The sequence below is a fragment of the Pseudophryne corroboree genome, chromosome 1 (assembly GCF_028390025.1).
Source record: "Pseudophryne corroboree isolate aPseCor3 chromosome 1, aPseCor3.hap2, whole genome shotgun sequence".
NCBI classification, from domain to species: Eukaryota; Metazoa; Chordata; class Amphibia; order Anura; family Myobatrachidae; genus Pseudophryne; species Pseudophryne corroboree.
Genome location: NC_086444.1, coordinates 315,528,039 through 315,554,117, shown reverse-complemented (window position 1 = coordinate 315,554,117; position 26,079 = coordinate 315,528,039). Strand labels below are relative to the sequence as shown.

At 47.5% G+C, this 26,079-nt stretch overlaps 1 protein-coding gene and 1 pseudogene across 1 annotated transcript in view; one reads left to right on the top strand and one right to left on the bottom strand.

Moving 5' to 3' along the window:
• Window positions 1-26,079, top strand: part of CCDC62 (coiled-coil domain containing 62) — a 148,879-nt gene that overhangs the window by 80,307 nt on the left and 42,493 nt on the right. The window lies entirely within an intron of this gene.
• On the bottom strand, window positions 25,924-26,042 carry LOC134949423 (5S ribosomal RNA; annotated as a pseudogene).

Here is a 26,079-nt window from a genome sequence, read left to right as displayed (position 1 = left end):
GGGGTGTGAAAAAACTACCCGTAGTTTTTCCTGAATCAGATGAATTAAATGAGGTGTGTGATGAAGCGTGGGTTTCCCCCGATAAAAAAACTGCTAATTTCTAAAAAATTATTGGCATTATACCCTTTCCCGCCAGAGGTTAGGGCGCGTTGGGAAACACCCCCTAGGGTAGATAAAGCGCTCACACGCTTATCAAAACAAGTGGCGTTACCGTCTCCTGATACGGCCGCCCTCAAGGAACCAGCTGAGAGGAAGCTGGAAAATATCCTAAAAAGTATATACACACATACTGGTATTATACTGCGACCAGCAATCGCCTCAGCCTGGATGTGCAGTGCTGGGGTGGCTTGGTCGGATTCCCTGACTGAAAATATTGATACCCTGGACAGGGACAATATATTATTGACTATAGAGCATTTAAAGGATGCATTTCTATATATGCGAGATGCACAGAGGGATATTTGCACTCTGGCATCAAGAGTAAGTGCGCTGTCCATTTCTGCCAGAAGAGGGTTATGGACGCGACAGTGGTCAGGTGATGCGGATTCCAAACGGCATATGGAAGTATTGCCGTATAAAGGGGAGGAGTTATTTGGGGTCGGTCTATCGGACCTGGTGGCCACGGCAACGGCTGGGAAATCCACCTTTTTACCCCAGGTCACCTCTCAGCAGAAAAAGATACCGTCTTTTCAGGCTCAGTCCTTTCGTCCCCATAAGGGCAAGCGGGCAAAAGGCCACTCATATCTGCCCCGGGGCAGAGGAAGGGGAAAAAGACTGCAGCAGACAGCCTCTTCCCACGAACAGAAGCCCTCCCCCGCTTCTGCCAAGTCCTCAGCATGACGCTGGGGCCTTACAAGCGGACTCGGGCACGGTGGGGGCCCGTCTCAAGAATTTCAGCGCGCAGTGGGCTCACTCGCAAGTGGACTCCTGGATCCTGCAGGTAGTATCTCAGGGGTACAAATTGGAATTCGAGACGTCTCCCCCTCGCCGGTTCCTGAAGTCTGCTTTACCAACGTCTCCCCCCGACAGGGAGGCGGTATTGGAAGCCATTCACAAGCTGTATTCCCAGCAGGTGATAATCAAGGTATTATTCCACGCTGTTTGTGGTACCGAAGCCTGACGGCTCGGTGAGACCCATTTTAAATCTGAAATCCTTGAACACTTACATAAAAAGGTTCAAGTTCAAGATGGAGTCACTCAGAGCAGTGATAGCGAACCTGGAAGAAGGGGACTATATGGTGTCTCTGGACATCAAGGATGCTTACCTCCATGTCCCAATTTGCCCTTCTCACCAAGGGTACCTCAGGTTTGTGGTACAGAACTGTCACTATCAGTTTCAGACGCTGCCGTTTGGATTGTCCACGGCACCCCGGGTCTTTACCAAGGTAATGGCCGAAATGATGATTCTTCTTCGAAGAAAAGGCATCTTAATTATCCCTTACTTGGACGATCTCCTGATAAGGGCAAGGTCCAGAGAACAGTTAGAGGTCGGAGTAGCACTATCTCAAGTAGTACTACGACAGCACGGGTGGATTCTAAATATTCCAAAATCGCAGCTGATTCCGACGACACGTCTGCTGTTCCTAGGGATGATTCTGGACACAGTCCAGAAAAAGGTGTTTCTCCCGGAGGAGAAAGCCAGGGAGTTATCCGACCTAGTCAGGAACCTCCTAAGACCAGGCCAAGTGTCAGTGCATCAATGCACAAGGGTCCTGGGAAAGATGGTGGCTTCTTACGAAGCGATTCCATTCGGCAGATTCCACGCAAGAACTTTTCAGTGGGATCTGCTGGACAAATGGTCCGGATCGCATCTTCAAATGCATCAGCGGATAACCCTGTCTCCAAGGACAAGGGTGTCTCTCCTGTGGTGGTTACAGAGTGCTCATCTCCTAGAGGGCCGCAGATTCGGCATTCAGGATTGGGTCCTGGTGACCACGGATGCCAGCCTGAGAGGCTGGGGAGCAGTCACAGAGGGAAAAAATTTCCAGGGCTTGTGGTCAAGCATGGAAACGTCACTTCACATAAATATCCTGGAACTAAGGGCCATTTACAATGCCCTAAGTCAGGCAAGGCCTCTGCTTCAGGGTCAGCCGGTGTTGATCCAGTCGGACAACATCACGGCAGTCGCCCACGTAAACAGACAGGGCGGCACAAGAAGCAGGAGGGCAATGACGGAAGTTGCAAGGATTCTTCGCTGGGCGGAAAATCATGTGATAGCACTGTCAGCAGTGTTCATTCCGGGAGTGGACAACTGGGAAGCAGACTTCCTCAGCAGACACGATCTTCACCCGGGGGAGTGGGGACTTCACCCAGAAGTCTTCCACATGATTGTGAACCGTTGGGAAAAACCAAAGGTGGACATGATGGCGTCCCGCCTCAACAAAAAACTGGACAGATATTGCGCCAGGTCAAGGGACCCTCAGGCAATAGCTGTGGACGCTCTGGTAACACCGTGGGTGTACCAGTCAGTATATGTGTTCCCTCCTCTGCCTCTCATACCCAAGGTACTGAGAATCATAAGAAGGAGAGGTGTAAAGACTATACTCGTGGCTCCGGATTGGCCAAGAAGGACTTGGTACCCGGAAATTCAAGAGATGCTCACGGAAGACCCGTGGCCTCTACCTCTAAGAAAGGACCTGCTCCAGCAGGGACCATGTCTGTTCCAAGACTTACCGCGGCTGCGTTTGACGGCATGGCGGTTGAACGCCGGATCCTGAAGGAAAAAGGCATTCCGGATGAAGTTATCCCTACCCTGATCAAAGCCAGGAAGGATGTAACTGTGCAACATTATCACCGTATTTGGCGTAAATATGTTGCGTGGTGTGAGGCCAGGAAGGCCCCTACAGAGGAATTTCAACTGGGTCGATTCCTGCATTTCCTGCAAACAGGACTGTCTATGGGCCTCAAATTAGGGTCCATTAAGGTTCAAATTTCGGCCCTGTCAATATTCTTCCAAAAAGAACTAGCTTCAGTTCCTGAAGTTCAGACGTTTGTCAAGGGGGTACTGCATATACAGCCTCCTTTTGTGCCTCCAGTGGCACCTTGGGATCTCAATGTAGTTTTGGGATTCTTAAAATCACTTTGGTTTGAACCACTCACCACTGTGGACTTAAAATATCTCACATGGAAAGTGGTAATGCTGTTAGCCCTGGCTTCAGCCAGGCGTGTATCAGAATTGGCGGCTTTATCCCATAAAAGCCCTTACCTAATTTTTCATACGGACAGGGCAGAATTGAGGACTCGTCCTCAATTTCTCCCTAAGGTGGTTTCAGCATTTCACTTAAACCAGCCTATTGTGGTGCCTGCGGCTACTAGGGACTTGGAGGATTCCAAGTTGCTGGACGTAGTCAGGGCCCTGAAAATATATGTTTCCAGGACGGCTGGAGTCAGAAAATCTGACTCGCTGTTTATCCTGTATGCACCCAACAAGCTGGGTGCCCCTGCTTCTAAGCAGACGATTGCTCGTTGGATTTGTAGTACAATTCAGCTTGCACATTCTGTGGCAGGCCTGCCACAGCCAAAATCTGTAAAAGCCCATTCCACACGGAAAGTGGGCTCATCTTGGGCGGCTGCCCGAGGGGTCTCGGCTTTACAACTTTGCCGAGCAGCTACTTGGTCAGGGGCAAATACGTTTGCAAAATTCTACAAATTTGATACCCTGGCTGAGGAGGACCTGGAGTTCTCTCATTCGGTGCTGCAGAGTCATCCGCACTCTCCCGCCCGTTTGGGAGCTTTGGTATAATCCCCATGGTCCTTTCGGAGTCCCCAGCATCCACTAGGACGTTAGAGAAAATAAGAATTTACTTACCGATAATTCTATTTCTCATAGTCCGTAGTGAATGCTGGGCGCCCATCCCAAGTGCGGATTGTCTGCAATACTTGTACATAGTTATTGTTACAAAAATCGGGTTATTATTGTTGGGAGCCATCTTTTCAGAGGCTCCTCTGTTATCATGCTGTTAACTGGGTTCAAATCACAAGTTGTACGGTGTGATTGGTGTGGCTGGTATGAGTCTTACCCGGGATTCAAAATCCTTCCTTATTGTGTACGCTCGTCCGGGCACGGTATCCTAACTGAGGCTTGGAGGAGGGTCATAGGGGGAGGAGCCAGTGCACACCAGGTAGTCCTAAAGCTTTTACTTTTGTGCCCAGTCTCCTGCGGAGCCGCTATTCCCCATGGTCCTTTCGGAGTCCCCAGCATCCACTACGGACTATGAGAAATAGAATTATCGGTAAGTAAATTCTAATTTTTTTCTTTCTTAAAATTGCTGTGTGTATTAAAGTTTTTTCTGGTGCACTATACCTGTTCTTAAATATGTTTTGTTAGAACAGCCTAATTTTTATATTCACGTTTAATGTACAAATGTGTGTTATTTTAAGAACTGTTTGTATTTTTATCTTTACTTGTATAGCGTTTCCCTGGTTACGAGCCGAGCCCCGGTGTGTCATTTCCGCCAGGCTGGAGGGAGCAGAAGGCATCGCGGGAGTCCAGCGGGGGGCCGTGACAACAGGTTGCCATGGTCACCATGCCGGGCCGGGCGACGTCACTTCCGCCCCGCCGCCGGAAGCTGTGAGTGTACACCGGAGTGTGCGGGAGATCGTGACTGGGGACGCACGACGGTGTGGGAGGTCCACGGGGTAAGTGGGTATTTATTGTTGGTTTTGCACATTGTTAAATTGTTCTGAGGAAGGGGAGCGTGTCCCCGAAACGTCAACACTCTTGTGATAATACATTTCACGTTGTTTGCTGTCTTCGAGTGCCGCCTCTTTTGTTTGCTACTATTCCGGGGTGACCCCCCTGTGGGAAGGCACAGGAGCAAGTATTCTTCATTCTGCCATTTCAGTGGAGTGCCGGAGCCACCACAGCTGTGTGTGTGTATATATATATATATATATATATATTCAATGTAAATGGTGACCATTTTTAAAACTATTAGAGGCTCCAAAAGGACTCTGTATTACCCCCCCCTTCCTGGCCAGTCAGAGCAGAGGAAGGGTTTTTTATAATAGAACTCCCTCTACTGGACATTTGTATATTGGGACTCTGCTGCAATGGATTTTCAATGTAGTCTAACAGACATTTTTATGCTATATATTTTCAAGGGACTTCTACTCAAAAGATCCCGACGAAATGAAGGGAAAGACTGGATCACAACCCCGACCTCGGAACTGAAATACAGTTTCGGTGGGCGAGGGTTACGACGAAGCTGGTGATATTCTTATTGTTCATATTTTATTTATTATTATTTTTATTTAATTTTTAAATGTAATATAAAAATGAAATATCCAGCTAGATAGATCCAGTGTACCTTTAATCCCATCACCCGTTAGTCTTTCTGTTCCCATTGTAAAGGGGGAAAGCACTGTGGGACGCTCTATGGGGTGCAGCTTCAACTGTCAAAAGCACTTACCAAGAACTTATTGTATGCATAATAAGATGAGCGCTAGTTTGGACGACCCTCGAGTATGCGTCTCCTGTTAGGGACGCTCAACTCGGGAGCAAGGCTCCGCCAGGGTCATGGGAGCAAGCCCTGACAAATATTTCAAGGGAAATGTCAGAGGGGCTGAGGGATTCTCAAAGACCGTGGAGGAATTTCTGATTAAAATTAATCCCTCCTGCGCAAGCATTAAGTAATGTGAGCATAATAGAATCCTTCCCATCTTACTCGAAGGAGGCAGTGGGTCTTCTTATAGATAAAAAGGCGAGATATTTGAATCTGCCTTAGATCAGGAGTTTGGATTCCCTTAGAGAAGCGGTTATGGTGATCCTAAGCTTCACGAGGTATGGAGTTAAGGAACCAGTGAGGTTTCCATTTTTTCGTATCAGAAGATGTCTCTTCCTGAAACTCTCCAGACTCAGACAACCTGATCAACGATTTCATGCCACCCATTTGGGAGCAGACAATGTTCCCTATGTCTAGCGTGACCGCCTAAAAGGATAGGTCATGTCACAAGGTTGACGCTGCATTAAGATCAATTTTTGTAGCAGCACATTGTCGCAGGGCTTGGGCGTAAGAACGTAGCCAGGAGGAAGATTCTCAGTAGCGGAGCATATTTGAGAATCAGCGCCTGATATGTGCCAGGTTTCTAAGGATAGCATCCCGCATCTCGGTTTCTGCCATTTCGGCTAGAGGAGTTTTATGGCTCATAAGAGGGCGAGTGGACTCCGATACCAAGAATAGACTATTACAATTGGTTCTGAGTTAGACAAGTGGATTTCGCAGACAACTGCAGTGAAATTTACTTTTCTACCTACTTCTTACTCGAGAGATAGAGGTCATTCACAGTCGACACAGAACGCAGGACGAACCTGTTGACAAACCCTTGGCATGGCGGTCTCCCTGCTCACCTGAGGTTCCCCTTGGTGGACGCAGAGTTGGAAGGTTTTCGGAACGCCTGGGCCATAAAATAAAAATAAAATAAAAAGACCTCACCAGACGTCTAGGTAAACGAGTTATTGCCCAGGGTTACAGGATACTGTTTCAAAGATGTCCGCGCGGTCCGTTTCTTACAGCGCGAGGTCCTAGGTGCCGTTGCGAGCAAGAGTATTACAAACGGCAAATGCAAAGAGGTTTTTGTCACCAGACCCGGATCCTTAAAGAGGAATGGGATTTATTCAAATCTTTTGATAGTACAAAATACCTTCATATCCCGATTTGGTCCTCCCATCAAGCTTACTTAAGAGTTGCACGGGTGACGGTTCATTACCAGTTCAGGGCCCTGCCATTCGGTCTCTCTAGAGCCCCGAGAATTTTTACAAACATCATTCCAATCATGGTGACAAGATTGAGACAGGGGTCACGATCATACCTTATCTGGACTATTTGCTAATCCAGGCCATCATCTCAGGAACAGCTCATACAGGATGCTCAGAGATCTCATCAATCTTTCATTCAACATGGGAGGTTTCTGACCTTCCAAACAAGCAAACCTCATGCCAACTCAAGGGATTATATCCCTAGGTCTCATCTGGGACACTGTACAATTGAGAGTATTCCTACCAGTGAACAAGATCCAGGACCCACTGAGGTTAGTGGCTCCGGTTCTAAGGGCACAGACGGTTTCTCTACACCTCTATAGGTAACTTCTCGGGAAGATAGTGGCGTCATTCAACGCTTTCCAATACGGCAGACTTCATTCCCGGCAATTCCAGATGGCCATCATTGCTCAGAGCAGGTTCGCACTGGTTTCTACATATACGAATCCGACTTCCACCGCAAACCTCCTTGGTCTGGTGGTTGTTACACAAACATCTCAAAGCAGGCAGGACTTAAAGGAACCTGACACGGACGCCAGTCTCAGAGGTTGGGGTGCCGTCCTAGAGGAACAAATTCCTCACGGTTTGCAGAATCAGGATGGAGTAAATCCAGTCAGCTATTACAGGGAGAGTTCATGGTATCCATGGACATAAAAGATGGAGGTCACAGGAGAGCTACCTTACCCATAAACAGGTTCGAACTGAGCGCAGTTTACAATGCGCTTTTCATAGCCAAAGACCTAGTCATGGGTCAACATTAAGGATACAGTCGAACAATGTCACGACGACGGCTTACATAAACCGTCGAGGGGGTTCAAAAGAGAAGGATGGCGTTAGAGGTAGCCACAAAGATCTTGTTGTAGGCAGAAAAGCGAAACATCATCCTCTCGGCAGTGTTTATTCCAGGTGTGGAGAACTGGGAAGCTGATTATCTCAGTCGCCAGGACATGCATCCGGGAGAGTGGTGCCTACATCCGCGGATTTTCAACATGGTGGAGAGGAGATGGGGTCTACCTCAAGTCGACCTAATAGCGTCTTGGTTAAGCCGTCCGCTGCCCAGATATGTGTCCAGGACAATAGATCCAGCAGCAGGAGTGGACGCATTGACACTTCCTTGGTTTACATTTTTCCTTTTTTCTCTGACGTCCTAGTGGATGCTGGGAACTCCGTAAGGACCATGGGGATTAGCGGCTCCGCAGGAGACTGGGCACAAAAGTAAAAGCTTTAGGACTACCTGGTGTGCACTGGCTCCTCCCCCTATGACCCTCCTCCAAGCCTCAGTTAGATTTTTGTGCCCGGCCGAGAAGGGTGCACACTAGGGGCTCTCCTGAGCTTCTTAGTGAAAAGTTTAGTTTTAGGTTTTTTATTTTCAGTGAGACCTGCTGGCAACAGGCTCACTGCATCGAGGGACTAAGGGTAGAAGAAGCGAACTCACCTGCGTGCAGAGTGGATTGGGCTTCTTAGGCTACTGGACACCATTAGCTCCAGAGGGACCGAACACAGGCCCAGCCTCGGAGCTCGGTCCCGGAGCCGCGCCGCCGGCCCCCTTACAGAGCCAGAAGCAAGAAAAGGTCCGGAAAAATCGGCGGCAGAAGACATCAGTCTTCAACAAGGTAGCGCACAGCACTGCAGCTGTGCGCCATTGTTACTCAGGCACACTTCACACTCCGGTCACTGAGGGTGCAGGGCGCTAGGGGGGGGCGCCCTGAGCAGCAATGTAAAACACCTTGGCTGGCATAAATACACCACATATAACCCCCAGGGCTATATGGGTGTATTTTAACCCCTGCCAGATTCCACTGAAAAACGGGAGAAAAGGCCGCCGAGAAGGGGGCGGAGCCTATCTCCTCAGCACACTGGCGCCATTTTCTCTCACAGCTCCGTTGGAGGGAAGCTCCCTGGCTCTCCCCTGCAGTTACTACACTACAGAAAGGGGTTAAAAAAGAGAGGGGGGCACTAATTAGGCGCAGTATAACAATACAGCAGCTATAAGGGGAAAAACACTTATATAAGGTTATCCCTATATATATATATATATACAGCGCTCTGGTGTGTGCTGGCATACTCTCCCTCTGTCTCCCCAAAGGGCTAGTGGGGTCCTGTCCTCTATCAGAGCATTCCCTGTGTGTGTGCTGTGTGTCGGTACGTTGTGTCGACATGTATGAGGAGAAAAATGAGGTGGAGGCGGAGCAATTGCCTGTAACAGAGATGTCACCCCCTAGGGAGTCGACACCTGAGTGGATGAGCTTATGGAAGGAATTATGTGACAGTGTCGGCTCTTTACAAAAGATTGATGACATGAGACAGCCGGCGACTCAGCCTGTGCCTGTCCAGGTGTCTCAAAAGCCATCTGGGGCTCTAAAACGCCCGTTACCGCAGATGGCAGATACAGACGCCGACACGGATACTGACTCCAGTGTCGACGATTAAGAGACGAATGTGACTTCCAGTAGGGCCACACGTTACATGATTGAGGTTATGGAAAATGTTTTTACACATTTCTGATACCAGTACCACTAAAAACGGTATTATGTTGGGTGAGAAAAAACTGCCTGTAGTTTTTCCTGCATCTGAGGAATTAAATGAAGTGTGTGATGATGCGTGGGTTTCCCCCGATAAAAACTGTTAATTCCTAAAAAGTTATAAGCATCATACCCCTTCCCGCCAGAGGATAGGGCACGTTGGGAAACACCCCTTAGGGTGAATAAAGCGCTTACACGCTTGTCTAAACAGGTGGCACTACCGTCCCCGGATACGGCCGCCCTTAAGGAACCTGCTGACAGAAAGCAGTAAAATATCCAAAAATGTATATACACTCACACGGGTGTGATACTGCGACCAGCAATCGCCTCAGCCTGGATGTGCAGTGCTGGGGTGGCTTGGTCGGATTCCCTGACTGACAATATTGATACCCTAGATAGGGACAGTATATTACTAACTATAGAGCATTTAAAAGATGCATTTCTATATATGCGTGATGCACAGAGGGATATTTGCCGACTGGCATCAAGAGTAAGTGCGCTGTCCATTTCTGCCAGAAGAGGGTTATGGACAAGACAGTGGTCAGGTGATGCTGATTCCAAAAGGCATATGGAAGTATCGCCTTATAAAAGGGAGGAGTTATTTGGGGTAGGTCTGACAGACCTGGTGGCCACGGCAACGGCTGGAAAATCCACATTTTTACCCCAGGTAGCTTCTCAACCTAAGAAGACGCCGTATTATCAGGCGCAGTCCTTTCGGCCCCATAAGGGCAAGCGGGCAAAAGGCTCCTCATTTCTGCCCCGTGGCAGAGGGAGAGGAAAAAGGCTGCAGCAAACAGCCAGTTCCCAGGAACAGAAGCCCTCTCCCGCCTCCGCAAAGTCCTCAGCATGACGCTGGGGCTTTACAAGCGGTCTCAGGCACGGTGGGGGCTCGTCTCAAGAAATTCGAGACGTCTCCCCCTCGCCGTTTCATAAAGTCTGCTTTACCGACGTCTCCCTCAGACAGGGAGACAGTATTGCAAGCCATTCACAGGCTGTATTCCCAGCAGGTGATAATCAAGGTACCCCTCCTGCAACAGGGAAAGGGGTACTATTCCACACTATTTGTGGTACCGAAGCCGGACAGCTCGGTGAGACCAATTTTAAATCTAAAATCCTTGAACACTTACATACAAAGGTTCAAATTCAAGATGGAGTCACTCAGAGCAGTGATTGCAAACCTGGAAGAAGGGGACTAGATGGTCTCTCTGGACATCAAAGATGCTTACCTACATGTCCCAATTTACCCTTCTCCAAGGGTACCTCAGGTTTGTGGTACAGAACTGTCACTCTCAGTTTCAGACGCTGCCGTTTGGATTGTCCACGGCACCCCGGGCCTTTACCAAGGTAATGGCCGAAATGATGATACTCCTTCGAAAGAAGGGAGTTTTAGTTATCCCTTACTTGGACGATCTCCTGATAAGGGCAAGATCCAGGGAACAGTTGGAAGTCGGGGTAGCACTATCTCAGATAGTGCTGCGGCAGCACGGTTGGATTCTCAATATTCCAAAATCGCAGCTGATCCCGTCGACACGCCTTCTATTCCTAGGGATGATCCTGGACACAGTCCAGAAAAAGGTGTTTCTCTATCGTCCTAGTGGATGCTGGGGTTCCTGAAAGGACCATGGGGAATAGCGGCTCCGCAGGAGACAGGGCACAAAAAGTAAAGCTTTAGGATCAGGTGGTGTGCACTGGCTCCTCCCCCTATGACCCTCCTCCAAGCCTCAGTTAGATTTTTGTGCCCGGCCGAGAAGGGTGCAATCTAGGTGGCTCTCCTAAAGAGCTGCTTAGAAAAGTTTAGCTTAGGTTTTTTATTTTACAGTGAGTCCTGCTGGCAACAGGATCACTGCAACGAGGGACTTAGGGGAGAAGAAGTGAACTCACCTGCGTGCAGGATGGATTGGCTTCTTGGCTACTGGACATTAGCTCCAGAGGGACGATCACAGGTACAGCCTGGATGGTCACCGGAGCCTCGCCGCCGGCCCCCTTGCAGATGCTGAAACGAGAAGAGGTGCAGAATCGGCGGCAGAAGACTCCTCAGTCTTCTTAAGGTAGCGCACAGCACTGCAGCTGTGCGCCATTTTCCTCTCAGCACACTTCACACGGCAGTCACTGAGGGTGCAGGGCGCTGGGAGGGGGGCGCCCTGGGAGGCAAATGAAAACCTTTTTTGGCTAAAAATACCTCACATATAGCCTCCGGGGGCTATATGGAGATATTTAACCCCTGCCAGAATCCGTTAAGAGCGGGAGACGAGGCCGCCGAAAAAGGGGCGGGGCCTATCTCCTCAGCACACAGCGCCATTTTCCCTCACAGAAAGGCTGGAGGGAAGGCTCCCAGGCTCTCCCCTGCACTGCACTACAGAAACAGGGTTAAAACAGAGAGGGGGGGCACTAATTTGGCGTTAGAAATCTATAAAAAAGATGCTATAAGGGAAAACACTTATATAAGGTTGTCCCTATATAATTATAGCGTTTTTGGTGTGTGCTGGCAAACTCTCCCTCTGTCTCTCCAAAGGGCTAGTGGGTCCTGTCCTCTATCAGAGCATTCCCTGTGTGTGTGCTGTGTGTCGGTACGTTGTGTCGACATGTATGAGGAGAAAAATGAGGTGGAGGCGGAGCAATTGCCTGTAACAGAGATGTCACCCCCTAGGGAGTCGACACCTGAGTGGATGAGCTTATGGAAGGAATTATGTGACAGTGTCGGCTCTTTACAAAAGATTGATGACATGAGACAGCCGGCGACTCAGCCTGTGCCTGTCCAGGTGTCTCAAAAGCCATCTGGGGCTCTAAAACGCCCGTTACCGCAGATGGCAGATACAGACGCCGACACGGATACTGACTCCAGTGTCGACGATTAAGAGACGAATGTGACTTCCAGTAGGGCCACACGTTACATGATTGAGGTTATGGAAAATGTTTTTACACATTTCTGATAATACCAGTACCACTAAAAACGGTATTATGTTGGGTGAGAAAAAACTGCCTGTAGTTTTTCCTGCATCTGAGGAATTAAATGAAGTGTGTGATGATGCGTGGGTTTCCCCCGATAAAAACTGTTAATTCCTAAAAAGTTATAAGCATCATACCCCTTCCCGCCAGAGGATAGGGCACGTTGGGAAACACCCCTTAGGGTGAATAAAGCGCTTACACGCTTGTCTAAACAGGTGGCACTACCGTCCCCGGATACGGCCGCCCTTAAGGAACCTGCTGACAGAAAGCAGTAAAATATCCAAAAATGTATATACACTCACACGGGTGTGATACTGCGACCAGCAATCGCCTCAGCCTGGATGTGCAGTGCTGGGGTGGCTTGGTCGGATTCCCTGACTGACAATATTGATACCCTAGATAGGGACAGTATATTACTAACTATAGAGCATTTAAAAGATGCATTTCTATATATGCGTGATGCACAGAGGGATATTTGCCGACTGGCATCAAGAGTAAGTGCGCTGTCCATTTCTGCCAGAAGAGGGTTATGGACAAGACAGTGGTCAGGTGATGCTGATTCCAAAAGGCATATGGAAGTATCGCCTTATAAAAGGGAGGAGTTATTTGGGGTAGGTCTGACAGACCTGGTGGCCACGGCAACGGCTGGAAAATCCACATTTTTACCCCAGGTAGCTTCTCAACCTAAGAAGACGCCGTATTATCAGGCGCAGTCCTTTCGGCCCCATAAGGGCAAGCGGGCAAAAGGCTCCTCATTTCTGCCCCGTGGCAGAGGGAGAGGAAAAAGGCTGCAGCAAACAGCCAGTTCCCAGGAACAGAAGCCCTCTCCCGCCTCCGCAAAGTCCTCAGCATGACGCTGGGGCTTTACAACATGACTTTTTCGACATGTATGAGGACGATGTTGGTGAGGAGGCGGAGCAATTGCCTGTAATGGTGATGTCACTCTCTAGGGAGTCGACACCAGAATGGATGGCTTATTTAGGGAATTACGTGATAATGTCAACACGAGCCAAGGTCGGTTGACGACATGAGACGGCCGACAAACAATTAGTACCGGTCCAGACGTCTCAAAAACACCGTCAGGGGTTTTAAAACGCCCGTTTACTTTAGTCGGTCGACACAGACACAGACAGGGACACTGAATCCAGTGTCGACGGTGAATAAACAAACGTATTCCTTATTAGGGCCACACGTTAAGGGCAATGAAGGAGGTGTTACATATTTCTGATACTACAAGTACCACAAAAGAGGGTATTATGTGGGATGTGAAAAAACTACCGTAGTTTTTCCTAAATCAGAAAAATTAAATGAAGTGTGTGATGATGCGTGGGTTCCCCCCGATAGAAAATATGGGCGGTATACCCTTTCCCGCCAGAAGTTAGGGCGCGTTGGGAAACACCCCTTAGGGTGGATAAGGCGCTCACACGCTTATCAGAACAAGTGGCGGTACCGTCTATAGATAGGGCCGTCCTCAAGGAGCCAGCTGACAGGAGGCTGGAAAAATATCATAAAAAGTATATACACACATACTGGTGTTATACTGCGACCAGCGATCGCCTCAGCCTGGATGTGCAGAGCTGGGGTGGCTTGGTCGGATTCCCTGACTAAAAATATTGATACCCTTGACAGGGACAGTATTTTATTGACTATAGAGCATTTAAAGGATGTATTTCTATATATGCGAGATGCACAGAGGGATATTTGCACTCTGGCATCAAGAGTAAGTGCGATGTCCATATCTGCCAGAAGATGTTTATGGACACGACAGTGGTCAGGTGATGCAGATTCCAAACGGCACAAAGGTGTATTGCCGTATAAAGGAAGAGGAGTTATTTGGGGTCGGTCCATCGGACCTGGTGGCCACGGCAACTGCTGGAAAATCCACCGTTTTTACCCTAAGTCACATCTCTGCAGAAAAAGACACCGTCTTTTCAGCTTCAGTCCTTTCGTCCCTATAAGAGTCATATCTGCCCAGGGATAGAGGAAAGGGAAGAAGACTGCAGCAGGCAGCCCATTCCCAGGAACAGAAGCGTTCCACCGCTTCTGACAAGCTCTCAGCATGACGCTGAGACCGTACAGGACCCCTGGATCCTACAAGTAGTATCCCAGGGGTACAGTTTGGAATGTCGAGACGTTTCCCCTGCGCAGGCTCCTGAAGGCTGCTTTACCAAGGTCTCCCTCCGACAAGGAGGCAGTATGGGAAAAAATTCACGAGCTGTATTCCCAGCAGGTGATAATTAAAATTACCCCTCCTACAACAAGAAAAGGGGTATTATTCCACACTATATTGTGGTACTGAAGCCAGAAGGCTAGGTGAGACCTATTCTAAATCTAAAAAAATTTGAACACTTACAAAGGTTCAAATCAAGATGGAGTCACTCAGAGCAGTGATAACGAACCGGGAAGAAGGGGACTATCTGGTGTCCCGAGACATCAGGGATGCTTACCTCCATGTCCCAAATTTGCCCTTATCACTAAGGGTACCTCAGGTTCGTGGTATAAAACTGTCACTATCAGTTTCAGACGCTGCCGTTTGGATTGTCTACGGCACCCCGGGTCTTTACCAAGGTAATGGCCGAAATGATGGTTCTTCTTCGAAGAAAAGGCGTCTTAATTATCCCTTACTTGGACGATCTCCTGATAAGGGCAAAGTCCAGGGAACAGTTGGAGGTCGGAGTAGCACTATCTCGGATACTGTTACAACAGCAGGGGTGGATTCTAAAGATTCCAAAATCGCAGCTGATCCCGACAACAAGTCTCCTGTGCTTAGGGATGATTCTGGACACAGTCCAGAAAAAGGTGTTTCTCCCGGAAGAGAAAGCCAGGGAGTTATCCGAGCTAGTCAGGAACCTCCTAAAATCAGTGCATCATTGCACAAGGGCCATGGTAAAAAAAAAAAAAAAAAAATGGTGACTTCCTTCGAAGCAATTCCAGTCGGCAGATTTCATGCAAGAACTTTTCAGTGGGATCTGCTGGACAAATGGTCCGGATCGCATCTTCAGATGCATCAGCGGATAACCCTATATCCAAGGACAAGGGTGTCTCTCCTGTGGTGGTTACAGAGTGCTCATCTTCTAGAGGGCCGCAGATTCGGCATTCAGTTTTGGATGTTGGTGACCACGGAGGCCAGCCCGAGAGGCTGGGGAGCAGTCACACAAGGAAAAAATTTCCAGGGAGTGTGATCAAGTCTGGAGATTTTTCTCCACATAAATATAGCTAAGGGTAAATTTATAATGCTCTAAGCTTAGCAAGACCTCTGCTTCAAGGTCAGCCGGTATTGATCCAGTGGGATAGAACATCACGGCAGTCGCCCACGTAAATAGACAGGGCGGCACAAGAAGCAGGAGGGCAGTGGCAAAAACTGCAAGGACTTTTCGCTGGGCGGAAAATCATGTGATAGCACTGTCAGCAGTTTTTCATTCCGGGAATGGAAACTGGGAAGCAGATTTCCTCAGTAGGCACGTCCTCCACCCGGCAGAGTGGGAACTTCATGGGGAAGTTTTCCACATAATTGTAAACCGTTGGGGATTACCAAAGGTGGACATGATGGCGTCCCGTCTGAACAAAAAACGGGACAGGTATTGCGCCAGGTTAAGAGACCCTCAGGCAATAGCTGTGGACTTTTCTGGTAACACCGTGGGTGTACCAGTCGGTGTATGTGTTCCATCCTCTGCTTTTCATACCTAAGGTACTGAGAATTATAAGACGTAGAGGAGTAAGAACTATACTCATGGCTCCGGATTGGCCAAGAAGGACTTGGTACCCGGAACTTCAAGAGATGCTCACAGAGGACTTATGGCCTCTGCCGCTAAGAAGGGACTTGTTTCAGCAAGTACCTTGTCTGTTCCAAGACTTACCGCAGCTGCGTTTGACGGCATGGCGGTGGAACGCCGGATCCTAAGGGAAAAGGCATTCAGGAAGAGGTCATTCCTACCCTGGTCAAAGCCAGAAAGGAGGTGACCGCACAACATTATCACCACATGTGGCGAAAATATGTTGCGTGGTGTGAGGCCAGGAAGGCTCCACGAAGAAATCTCAACTCGGTCGATTCCTGCATTTCTTGCAAACAGGAGTGTCTATGGGCCTCAAATTGGGGTCCATTAAGGTTCAAATTTCGGCCCTGTCGATTTTTCTTCCAGAAAGAATTGGCTTCAGTTCCTGAAGTCCAGAAGTTTGTCAAGGGAGTATTGCATATACAACCCCCTTTTGTGCCTCCAGTGGCACTGTGGGATCTCAACGTAGTTCTGGGATTCCTCAAAACACATTGGTTTAAAACCAGTCAAATCTGTGGATTTGAAGCATCTCACATGAAAAGTGAACATGCTCTTGGACCTGGCCTGGACCAGGCGAGTGTCAAATTGGTGGTTTTTTTTCTCAAAAAAAGCCCATATCTGTTTGTCCATTCGGACAGGGCAGAGCTGCGGACTCGTCCCCAGTTCTCTCCCTAAGGTGGTGTCAGTGTTTAACCTGAACCAGCTTATTGTGGTGTCTTGCGCCTACTAGGGACTTGGAGGACTCCAAGTTGCTAGATATGGTCAGGGCCCTGAAAATATAGGTTCCAGGACGGCTGAAGTCAGGAGAACTGACTTGCTGTTATCCTGTATGCACCCAACAAACTGGGTGCTCTTGCTTTTAAGCAGACTTTTGCTAGTTGGATGTGTAATACAATTCAGCTTGCACATTCTGTGGCAGGCCTGCCACAGCCAAAATATGTAAATGCCCATTCCACAAGGAAGGTGGGCTCATCTTGGGCGGCTGCCCGAGGGGTCTCGGCTTTACAACTTTGCCGAGCGGCTATTTAATCAGGGGCAAACACGTTTGTAAAATCCTACAAATTTGATACCCTGGCTAAGGAGGACCTGGAGTTCTCTCATTCGGTGCTGCAGAGTCATCCGCACTCTCCCGCCCGTTTGGGAGCTTTGGTATAATCCCCATGGTCCTTTCAGGAACCCCAGCATCCACTAGGACGATAGAGAAAATAAGAATTTACTTACCGATAATTCTATTTCTCGGAGTCCGTAGTGGATGCTGGGCGCCCATCCCAAGTGCGGATTATCTGCATTACTTGTACATAGTTACAAAAATCGGGTTATTATTGTTGTGAGCCATCTTTTCAGAGGCTCCGCTGTTATCATACTGTTAACTGGGTTCAGATCACAGGTTGTACAGTGTGATTGGTGTGGCTGGTATGAGTCTTACCCGGGATTCATAAATCCTTCCTTATTGTGTACGCTCGTCCGGGCACAGTACCTAACTGAGGCTTGGAGGAGGGTCATAGGGGGAGGAGCCAGTGCACACCACCTGATCCTAAAGCTTTACTTTTTGTGCCCTGTCTCCTGCGGAGCCGCTATTCCCCATGGTCCTTTCAGGAACCCCAGCATCCACTACGGACTCCGAGAAATAGAATTATCGGTAAGTAAATTCTTATTTTTCTCCCGGAGGAGAAAGCCAGGGAGTTATCCGAACTAGTCAGAAACCTCCTAAAACCAGGCCAAGTGTCAGTGCATCAGTGCACAAGGGTCCTGGGAAAAATGGTGGCTTCCTACGAAGCAATTCCATTCGGCAGATTCCACGCAAGAACTTTCCAGTGGGACCTGCTGGACAAATGGTCCGGATCGCATCTTCAGATGCATCAGCGGATAACCCTGTCACCAAAGACAAGGGTGTCTCTCCTGTGGTGGTTGCAGAGTGCTCATCTTCTAGAGGGCCGCAGATTCGGCATTCAGGACTGGGTCCTGGTGACCACGGATGCCAGCCTGCGAGGCTGGGGAGCAGTCACACAGGGAAGAAATTTCCAGGGCTTGTGGTCAAGCCTGGAGACATCACTTCACATAAATATCTTGGAGTTAAGGGCCATTTACAATGCCCTAAGCCAAGCAAGACCTCTGCTTCAAGGTCAGCCGGTGCTGATCCAGTCGGACAACATCACGGCAGTCGCCCACGTAATCAGACAGGGCGGCACAAGAAGCAGGAAGGCAATGGCAGAAGCTGCAAGGATTTTTCGCTGGGCGGAAAATCATGTGATAACACTGTCAGCAGTGTTCATTCCGGGAGTGGACAACTGGGAAGCAGACTTCCTCAGCAGGCACGACCTCCACCCGGGAGAGTGGGGACTTCACCCAGAAGCCTTCCACATGATTGTAAACCATTGGGAAAAACCAAAGGTGGACATGATGGCGTCCCACCTAAACAAAAAATTGGACAGGTATTGCGCCAGGTCAAGGGACCCTCAGACAATAGCTGTGGACGCTCTGGTAACACCGTGGGTGTACCAGTCAGTGTATGTGTTCCCTCCTCTTCCTCTCATACCAAAAGTACTGAGAATTATAAGACGGAGGGGAGTAAGAACTATACTCGTGGCTCCGGATTGGCCAAGAAGGACTTGGTACCCGGAACTTCAAGAGATGCTCACGGAGGACCCGTGGCCTCTACCTCTAAGAAGGGACCTGCTCCAGCAAGGACCCTGTCTATTCCAAGACTTACCGCGGCTGCGCTTGACGGCAGGGCGGTTGAACGCCGGATCCTGAAGGAAAAAGGCATTCCGGATGAAGTCATCCCTACCCTGGTCAAGCCAGGAAGGATGTAACCGCAAAGCATTATCACCGCATTTGGCGAAAATATGTTGCGTGGTGCGAGGCCAGTAAGGCCCCGATGGAGGAATTTCAACTAGGTCGATTCCTGAATTTCCTGTAAACAGGAGTGTCTATGGGCCTAAAATTGGGGTCCATTAAGGTTCAAATTTCGGCCCTGTCAATTTTCTTCCAGAAAGAACTAGCTTCACTACCTGAAGTTCAGACGTCTGTAAAAGGGGTACTGCATATACAGCCTCCTTTTGTGCCTCCAGTGGCACCTTGGGATCTCAATGTAGTTTTGGGGTTCCTAAAGTCACATTGGTTTGAACCACTTGAATCTGTGGAGTTAAAATATCTCACATGGAAAGTGGTCATGTTGTTGGCCCTGGCCTCGGCCAGGCACGTGTCAGAATTGGCGGGCTTTATCCTGTAAAAGCCCTTATCTGATCTTCAATTCAGATAGGGCGGAATTGAGGACTCGTCCTCATTTTCTCCCTAAGGTGGTTTCAGTGTTTCATCTGAACCAACCTATTGTGGTACCTGCGGCTACTAGTGACTTGGAGGACTCCAAGTTGTTGGACGTAGTCAGGGCCTTGCAAATATATGTTTCCAGGACGGCTGGAGTCAGGAAATCTGACTCGCTGTTTATCCTGTATGCACCCAACAAGCTGGGTGCTCCTGCTTCTAAGCAGACTATTGCTCGTTGGATTTGTAGTACAATTCAGCTTGCACATTCTGTGGCAGGCCTGCCACAGCCAAAATCTGTAAAAGCCCATTCCACAAGGAAGGTGGGCTCATCTTGGGCGGCTGCCCGAGGGGTCTCGGCGTTACAACTTTGCCGAGCAGCTACTTGGTCAGGGGCAAACACGTTTGCTAAATTCTACAAATTTGATACCCTGGCTGAGGAGGACCTGGAGTTCTCTCATTCGGTGCTGCAGAGTCATCCGCACTCTCCCGCCCGTTTGGGAGCTTTGGTATAATCCCCATGGTCCTTACGGAGTTCCCAGCATCCACTAGGACGTCAGAGAAAATAAGAATTTACTTACCGATAATTCTATTTCTCGTAGTCCGTAGTGGATGCTGGGCGCCCATCCCAAGTGCGGATTGTCTGCAATACTTGTATATAGTTTTTGTTACAAAAATCGGGTTATTATTGTTGTGAGCCATCTTTTCAGAGGCTCCTCTGTTATCATGCTGTTAACTGGGTTCAGATCACAGGTTGTACGGTGTGATTGGTGTGGCTGGTATGAGTCTTACCCGGGATTCAAAATCCTTCCTTATTGTGTACGCTCGTCCGGGCACAGTATCCTAACTGAGGCTTGGAGGAGGGTCATAGGGGGAGGAGCCAGTGCACACCAGGTAGTCCTAAAGCTTTTACTTTTGTGCCCAGTCTCCTGCGGAGCCGCTAATCCCCATGGTCCTTACGGAGTTCCCAGCATCCACTACGGACTACGAGAAATAGAATTACCGGTGAGTAAATTCTTATTTATTTTTTTTCTTTTTCACCCTCATACCCAGGTTTCTGAAATGGTTGAAACGAGGTCGAGTGTTGGCGATTCTAATCGTACCAGATTGGACCTGCAGGAGTTGGTACTCAGACCTGCGAGGGTTACTAGCGGAAGTTTATGGGCGGTACCTTGGAGAGAGAAGAACTGCTATCTCAGAGACCGTTCCACTACCCAGACCTGAACAGGCTGAGTTTAACAGCGTAGCTATTGAAACCCGGTTCTTAAGGAACAGAGGGATACCAAGAACGGCCATTCCAACGATGATTACCGCTAGGGAGCCGGACACAGTCATGCACTATTTCAGGTTTCGGAAGAGGTACAGAGACTGGTGTCAGGAACGTGGGTGGAATTCGACGAACTTCCACTACTACGGTCTTTTACTCTTCTTTCAGGCCGGTCTGGATGTAAGACTGAGGCTGGGCTCTCTGAGGGTTCAAATATCTGCTCTCTATATCCTTTTTCAACAGTGGTTGGCATCCTTGCCAGAGGTTCACTCCTTTTTACAGGGGGTTCTGAGGATACCACCCCCTTTTCACCGTCCTACTGCACCATGGGACTTACATTTGGTGTTGGAGTTTCTGAGATCACCAACTTGTGAGCGTTAGCAAGAACAGACCTGAACTATCTCTCTTGTACAGTCACATTATTGCTTACCTTGGCTTCGGCCAGGCGGACTTCTGAGTTGGGAGCCTTATCGTGTAAGAGTCCCTTTTTAATTTTTCATGAGGATCGGGCAGAACTCCGTATAGGAGCAGATTCTTTCCTAAGGTTGTTTTTGGGTTTCATGTAACCCAGCCAATTGGGGTCCCGTCTTTCCAGGGTCTCGCAGATGGGGACGTGTCCTTGGCTGTTGTCCAAGTTTCACGGGTATACGTATGAATTACGTCGTCCTTCGGATAGTCGGACCTTTTAGGGTTGGCCAACATCTAGGCACTCATTGTCTAGATGGATTAGACTTACCATTCGATAAGCTTATGATTCCTGTGGCAAGCAGGTTCCGGTTCAGACGGGTGCTCATACCACCCGATCAGTGGGTGCCTCCTGGGCGGCTGCCAGAGGTGTTTCCACTACTCAGCTTTGCACAGCGACAACGTGGTCTTCAGCCCACACGTTCGCGAACTTTTCTAAGTTTGACACCTTTGCGTCTGACGACTAAGTTCGGACGTTTAGTTTTGCAAGTCACCGACAACACTCCCTCCCTAGGGGATAACTTTGGGACGTCCCCTAATGTCTAAGAATGCTCCAGTGTCCCCTAGTGGATGAAAGAGAAAAGAGGATTTTGGTACTTACCGATAAATCTATTTCTCTGAATCCTCTAGGGGACACTGGACGCCCACCTCTGTGCTGTCAACCTGCTGTGTTCAAATTTCTTGTTCAAACAGTTCGTACACACGAGTACGAGTTTATTGGATGCTGTTTGATAGGTTGTACGGTTCGGTTCCTCGCCTTGTGCTATTGTCATGTCCTATTCTCTCAGTCAAATTTTTCAAACTGAGGGAGGAGGGATGTGAAGGGGGAGGAGCCGGCTGTGCAGACAATGCTAATTTTACATTATGCCACACCTCCGGTTGCAGGCTTCACACCCCTAATGTCTAAGAATGCTCCAGTGTCCCCTAGAGGATTCAGAGAAATGGATTTATCGGTAAGTACCAAAATCCTCTTTTCTCATTCTGCTATAGTGGAACTACTCCCCTTTACTATAACACCCCTGGGTCTTCTAAATAAATGCTGAATCTGATGTGTTCAGAGCATACGTACAAGGGACTCTGCAGCAGCAGAGCAGCTGAACTAGTTGCACTATAAAAAAAGAAACAAATAATTCCAGCGCGTCACCTTATGTGTTGAAAAAAAGCAGCTCTCAACTGGACAGTACTGACCTGTCCACCAACAAAACAGCACAAGGATGATAATATATTATCAGAAAGCGCATATAGCTGTATATATATCAAATTTATTACATATAAAATAAACACATGTACATAGTATGTACATAGCCGCTAGTCTTCAGTTCTAGTTTTCTAGCTTTTTCCTGGAGCACAGCTCAAGTGAAGTATAATCTATACCCAAGACAAGGTGTGCTAAGCCTCCAATTTTGAGGATAACAAAGTGATAGGGGTCTGTAGAATGGACGAATAAATTATTTGTGCAAAAACTAGGCCCCTGTTCTGCCTGTGTGTCCCAGAGCATCAGACCGCACTCTAGTAGGACCAGTCCTATCACAGTCCTTGGCTTGTTTTTCCTGATACCAATACCATTCAGATGCACAGGGAAGGGCTCAATTACACCATGAGCCAGCTCCTTGATATAAGCCATCTTGGACATTTCTTAGAAAGTGAATGGACTTTGTTATTTCTGGTTACAAAAGTGTAAGCAAACTCTTTCCCTGCTGATTAGTTTGCCTTTATTTGCACTAGGAGGAGATTGAATCAAACATTGTCAAGAGGTTGCAGCCTATTTAGCTGTCCATTAGGAATATGATGAGTCATTTTCAGCAACAGGTGACTTCCTTATCAACTTAATAAACATTAAGGATTCTAGGACCAGAGGGAACCTCCAGGCTCCATGTTTAGTACATGGACTTGCCCATAAGTCCACTGGAATTTCTGAGGAACCTTGTGGCTCAAAAGTGTATTGATCTTAGTGTTTGACTTCTGTTTTTACTACAAGGGTGTCAGAAATAATCTAGACATCCTTCAGACAGATTGCCATAAACGTCTTCCTCTGCAGCAGACTTCCTGTCGCATGGTCCATTTTTTTATTTTTAAAGTAATGTTTATTGAGCAGATCACATTACAATACAGCAGGCAAGAAGCAAAACAATCCAAATAGCAAAGTGTATACACACACACAAATTTCTGCTATAAACAAGCAACGTATAATGATCCATTTTTGTGAAGAAACATTGAGAGAACTTTCTCAATAGCGACTGCTAAAATTACTGTCTGAAAAGAGAAGTAAAGCAAAGGAACAGAAGAATGAAAAAGAAAATTAGGAAGAAAAGAGTTTAGAGCAGTTTGGGAGGACCTCTAGTTATGTTACTATCAGTAAAAATAATTCAGGGGCTCGGCTGCAAAATGGGAACCAGGCGTTTTAAATAGTCTGCCAAGGGCCCCAGATATTATGAAATTACTTAGATGAGTGAGGCAACACATTACACATATATTCCATTCTATTAACATAGGCTTTTTCCATTCTGCAGCAATTTGGCAAGTCACGGCAGAGGCAATGTGACTTATCAACATATTTTGGTGCCTAGAGAGGGTGGGAAGGCTTAAAGGAAGAAGGAGAATTATGGTCAAAAGGTATAGGCGAGCCGAACAGGTGCGACAGGAGTGTGTTCTTGTCATAATGACAAAATCTTACATGTATGTAAGAAGGAGCCCTCTCTCTCCAGCACTGTCTGAGGTGTTAAGGAAACATAGCCTTCAACTGAGAAGGAACACAACACAGAAGTTTATATACGTTTTCTTTCATTTTAACACAAATGGAACTGGAGACAGCATTTTCCCTGATTTCTCACCATTCTTCTTGATCTAGGCTCTTATTCCCCTGCCAGATCGTGAGATTCTCCCATATGACTTACTTCCTCATTAAGCATATATCCTTGAAGTTAAGCCTTGGTTGAGGATCGATTCCAGCATATAGACTCAAAAGTAGAAAGGAGCATCCCAGTTAGCACTGATTTATTCTTAGCGGGATATTCAATTAGCCCTGTCACTGTCAGGTGAAAAGTCTCGCCGGTGGGGGCTATCTAATTGGCCCCGATATGCCGGCGCGTGCCGCAGCTTCTCTGGGATTTTGTTTCACTTGCCTCTAGCAGGTGAAGCAAAATCCCCGATAACAGCCCCGTTTTCATCCGAAAACGGAGCTATTTCATCCAAAAACACACAGGTTTCACTGAACCTGTGTGTGTTCGGGTTGAATATGCACTTTTTAGCGGCCGATTAAATCAAATAGGCCGAACGCAAAACCCGAAGAAACATCGGGAGTTTTTACTCCCGATGTCTCTTTGGGGCAAATTGAATATCCCGGTTCGAGTGGAAGTGACTACCAGCAGAAATTTAAAATATTCTCTAGAAGGGATTGCCACCTACGCCTAAATATAAGAAAATTGAGGGAAATTAACATAATCCGAAATACCATTTAGAAAAAGAATATTCCCTGCCTGCCAAACATTGAAAGATAAATTATACATGCCAAGGGGAAATTCAGTGTTCTGAAACAGTGTAATGACGGAGGATGGTCCCGGAGCTAGATTAAATTAACAAAGTCTCAGACGGAAAGTGAGCGGGAATTTACAGGGTGGGAAGCGATATTCCGGGGACGGCGATTCCTGGGCAGCCACAAGAGGGAAGAAAGCATAAATGAACCCAGCTCCTCAGCCTCAACATCAGCCCAGACCTTACCTGCATCAAAAGCACACCACTGCACACAGTGGGAGAGCTGAGCCGCATAATAATACTTCCAAAAAGTTAGGGATATGTTGGCCGCCATCTCAGAAACAGTGTTGTAGAACTAGTACATAAATATGGGGTCGTTTCTGTGCCCAAACAAATTGAGAAGAGTGAAAATATAAAAATTTGAAAACATAAAGAGGGTTATAAATCAGTAAAGTTTGCAATAAATATAGGAGTTGAGGAAGTACATTCATCTTTAATGAATTTATTCTGCCTATGCAAGATATGAAATGCCCAGACCATGTCTGTAAAATCTAATTTAATGTGATCCAGAATGCAAGGAAAGTTGGGCTGGAATAATTGATGGTGATGGTGCTTTAAATAAATACCCAGGTATTGAATTTTCCGCTTATGGTATGTAAAGGGAAATTAACACTCAAGGGTTTGTTTTGTTGCTGCGGGAATATAAAAATCAAGGACTTCAATTTTGTTGGTATTAATTTTATAATCCGAGTGCTGGAAGTAGAGATCTGTCTTGGAGAGGAGAGGCTGAAGGGATTGTGTAGGGTAAGAGAGAGAGAAATTAAAACAACGTACACGTAGAACGCTATCTTATGCTCTATGGGGCCAGTTTTAATTTCCTATATATTCGTATTACGATGGACCCTTGCCGCCAGGGGTTCCATAACTAGGGCAAATGCTAATGGGATTGTATATACAAAGAGAAAAAAGGTATGACACTAGTTTGGGCGCACTCTTGTTATTATTTTAGATAATGATCAAATGAGATAAAGGCCTAAAGCTTGATATTGACGTCTAGGGCTAGTACTCTGCTGTCCTTTTAAAGAACCTCAAAACAGGATATATTCTGCATGAATAGCCATATTTATATAATGAAAAAATGTGTCTGGGAGGAACACCAATTTATGTTGCAAAATAATGTGTGAAATGTTCAGATCTTAATTATACCTGGATAATTGCATAATGGAAGGTAGCTACATCGCAAACTGCCTCCGTCTGCCAGAGATCTGTACAAACTTTGTTTGTATTAATGCGGCCCTGATTAGGGTTGGATTAGTGGGTGGGAGAGCCCACACACTGTGAAATGATTTTTAGTAACTTGCCACTGTCTTTGATAGGTAAATCATAGGAAGATTAGGAAAGTAGTTGGAATCAGTAAAGTAGTGATACTGCTGTTGGCGTTAATACCATAGGAGGATCTTTCTACTTCACCGGGTATTCCCTAGTAGTCACCCGTCTAGGTACTGACCCAGCCCACCTCCGTTTAGCTTCCAAGATCGGATGAGATTGGGCGTGAAGGGAGGGGTATGGTCGTAGAGAGAACTTGCCCTACATCGCCAATGAGAGTGCACCGAA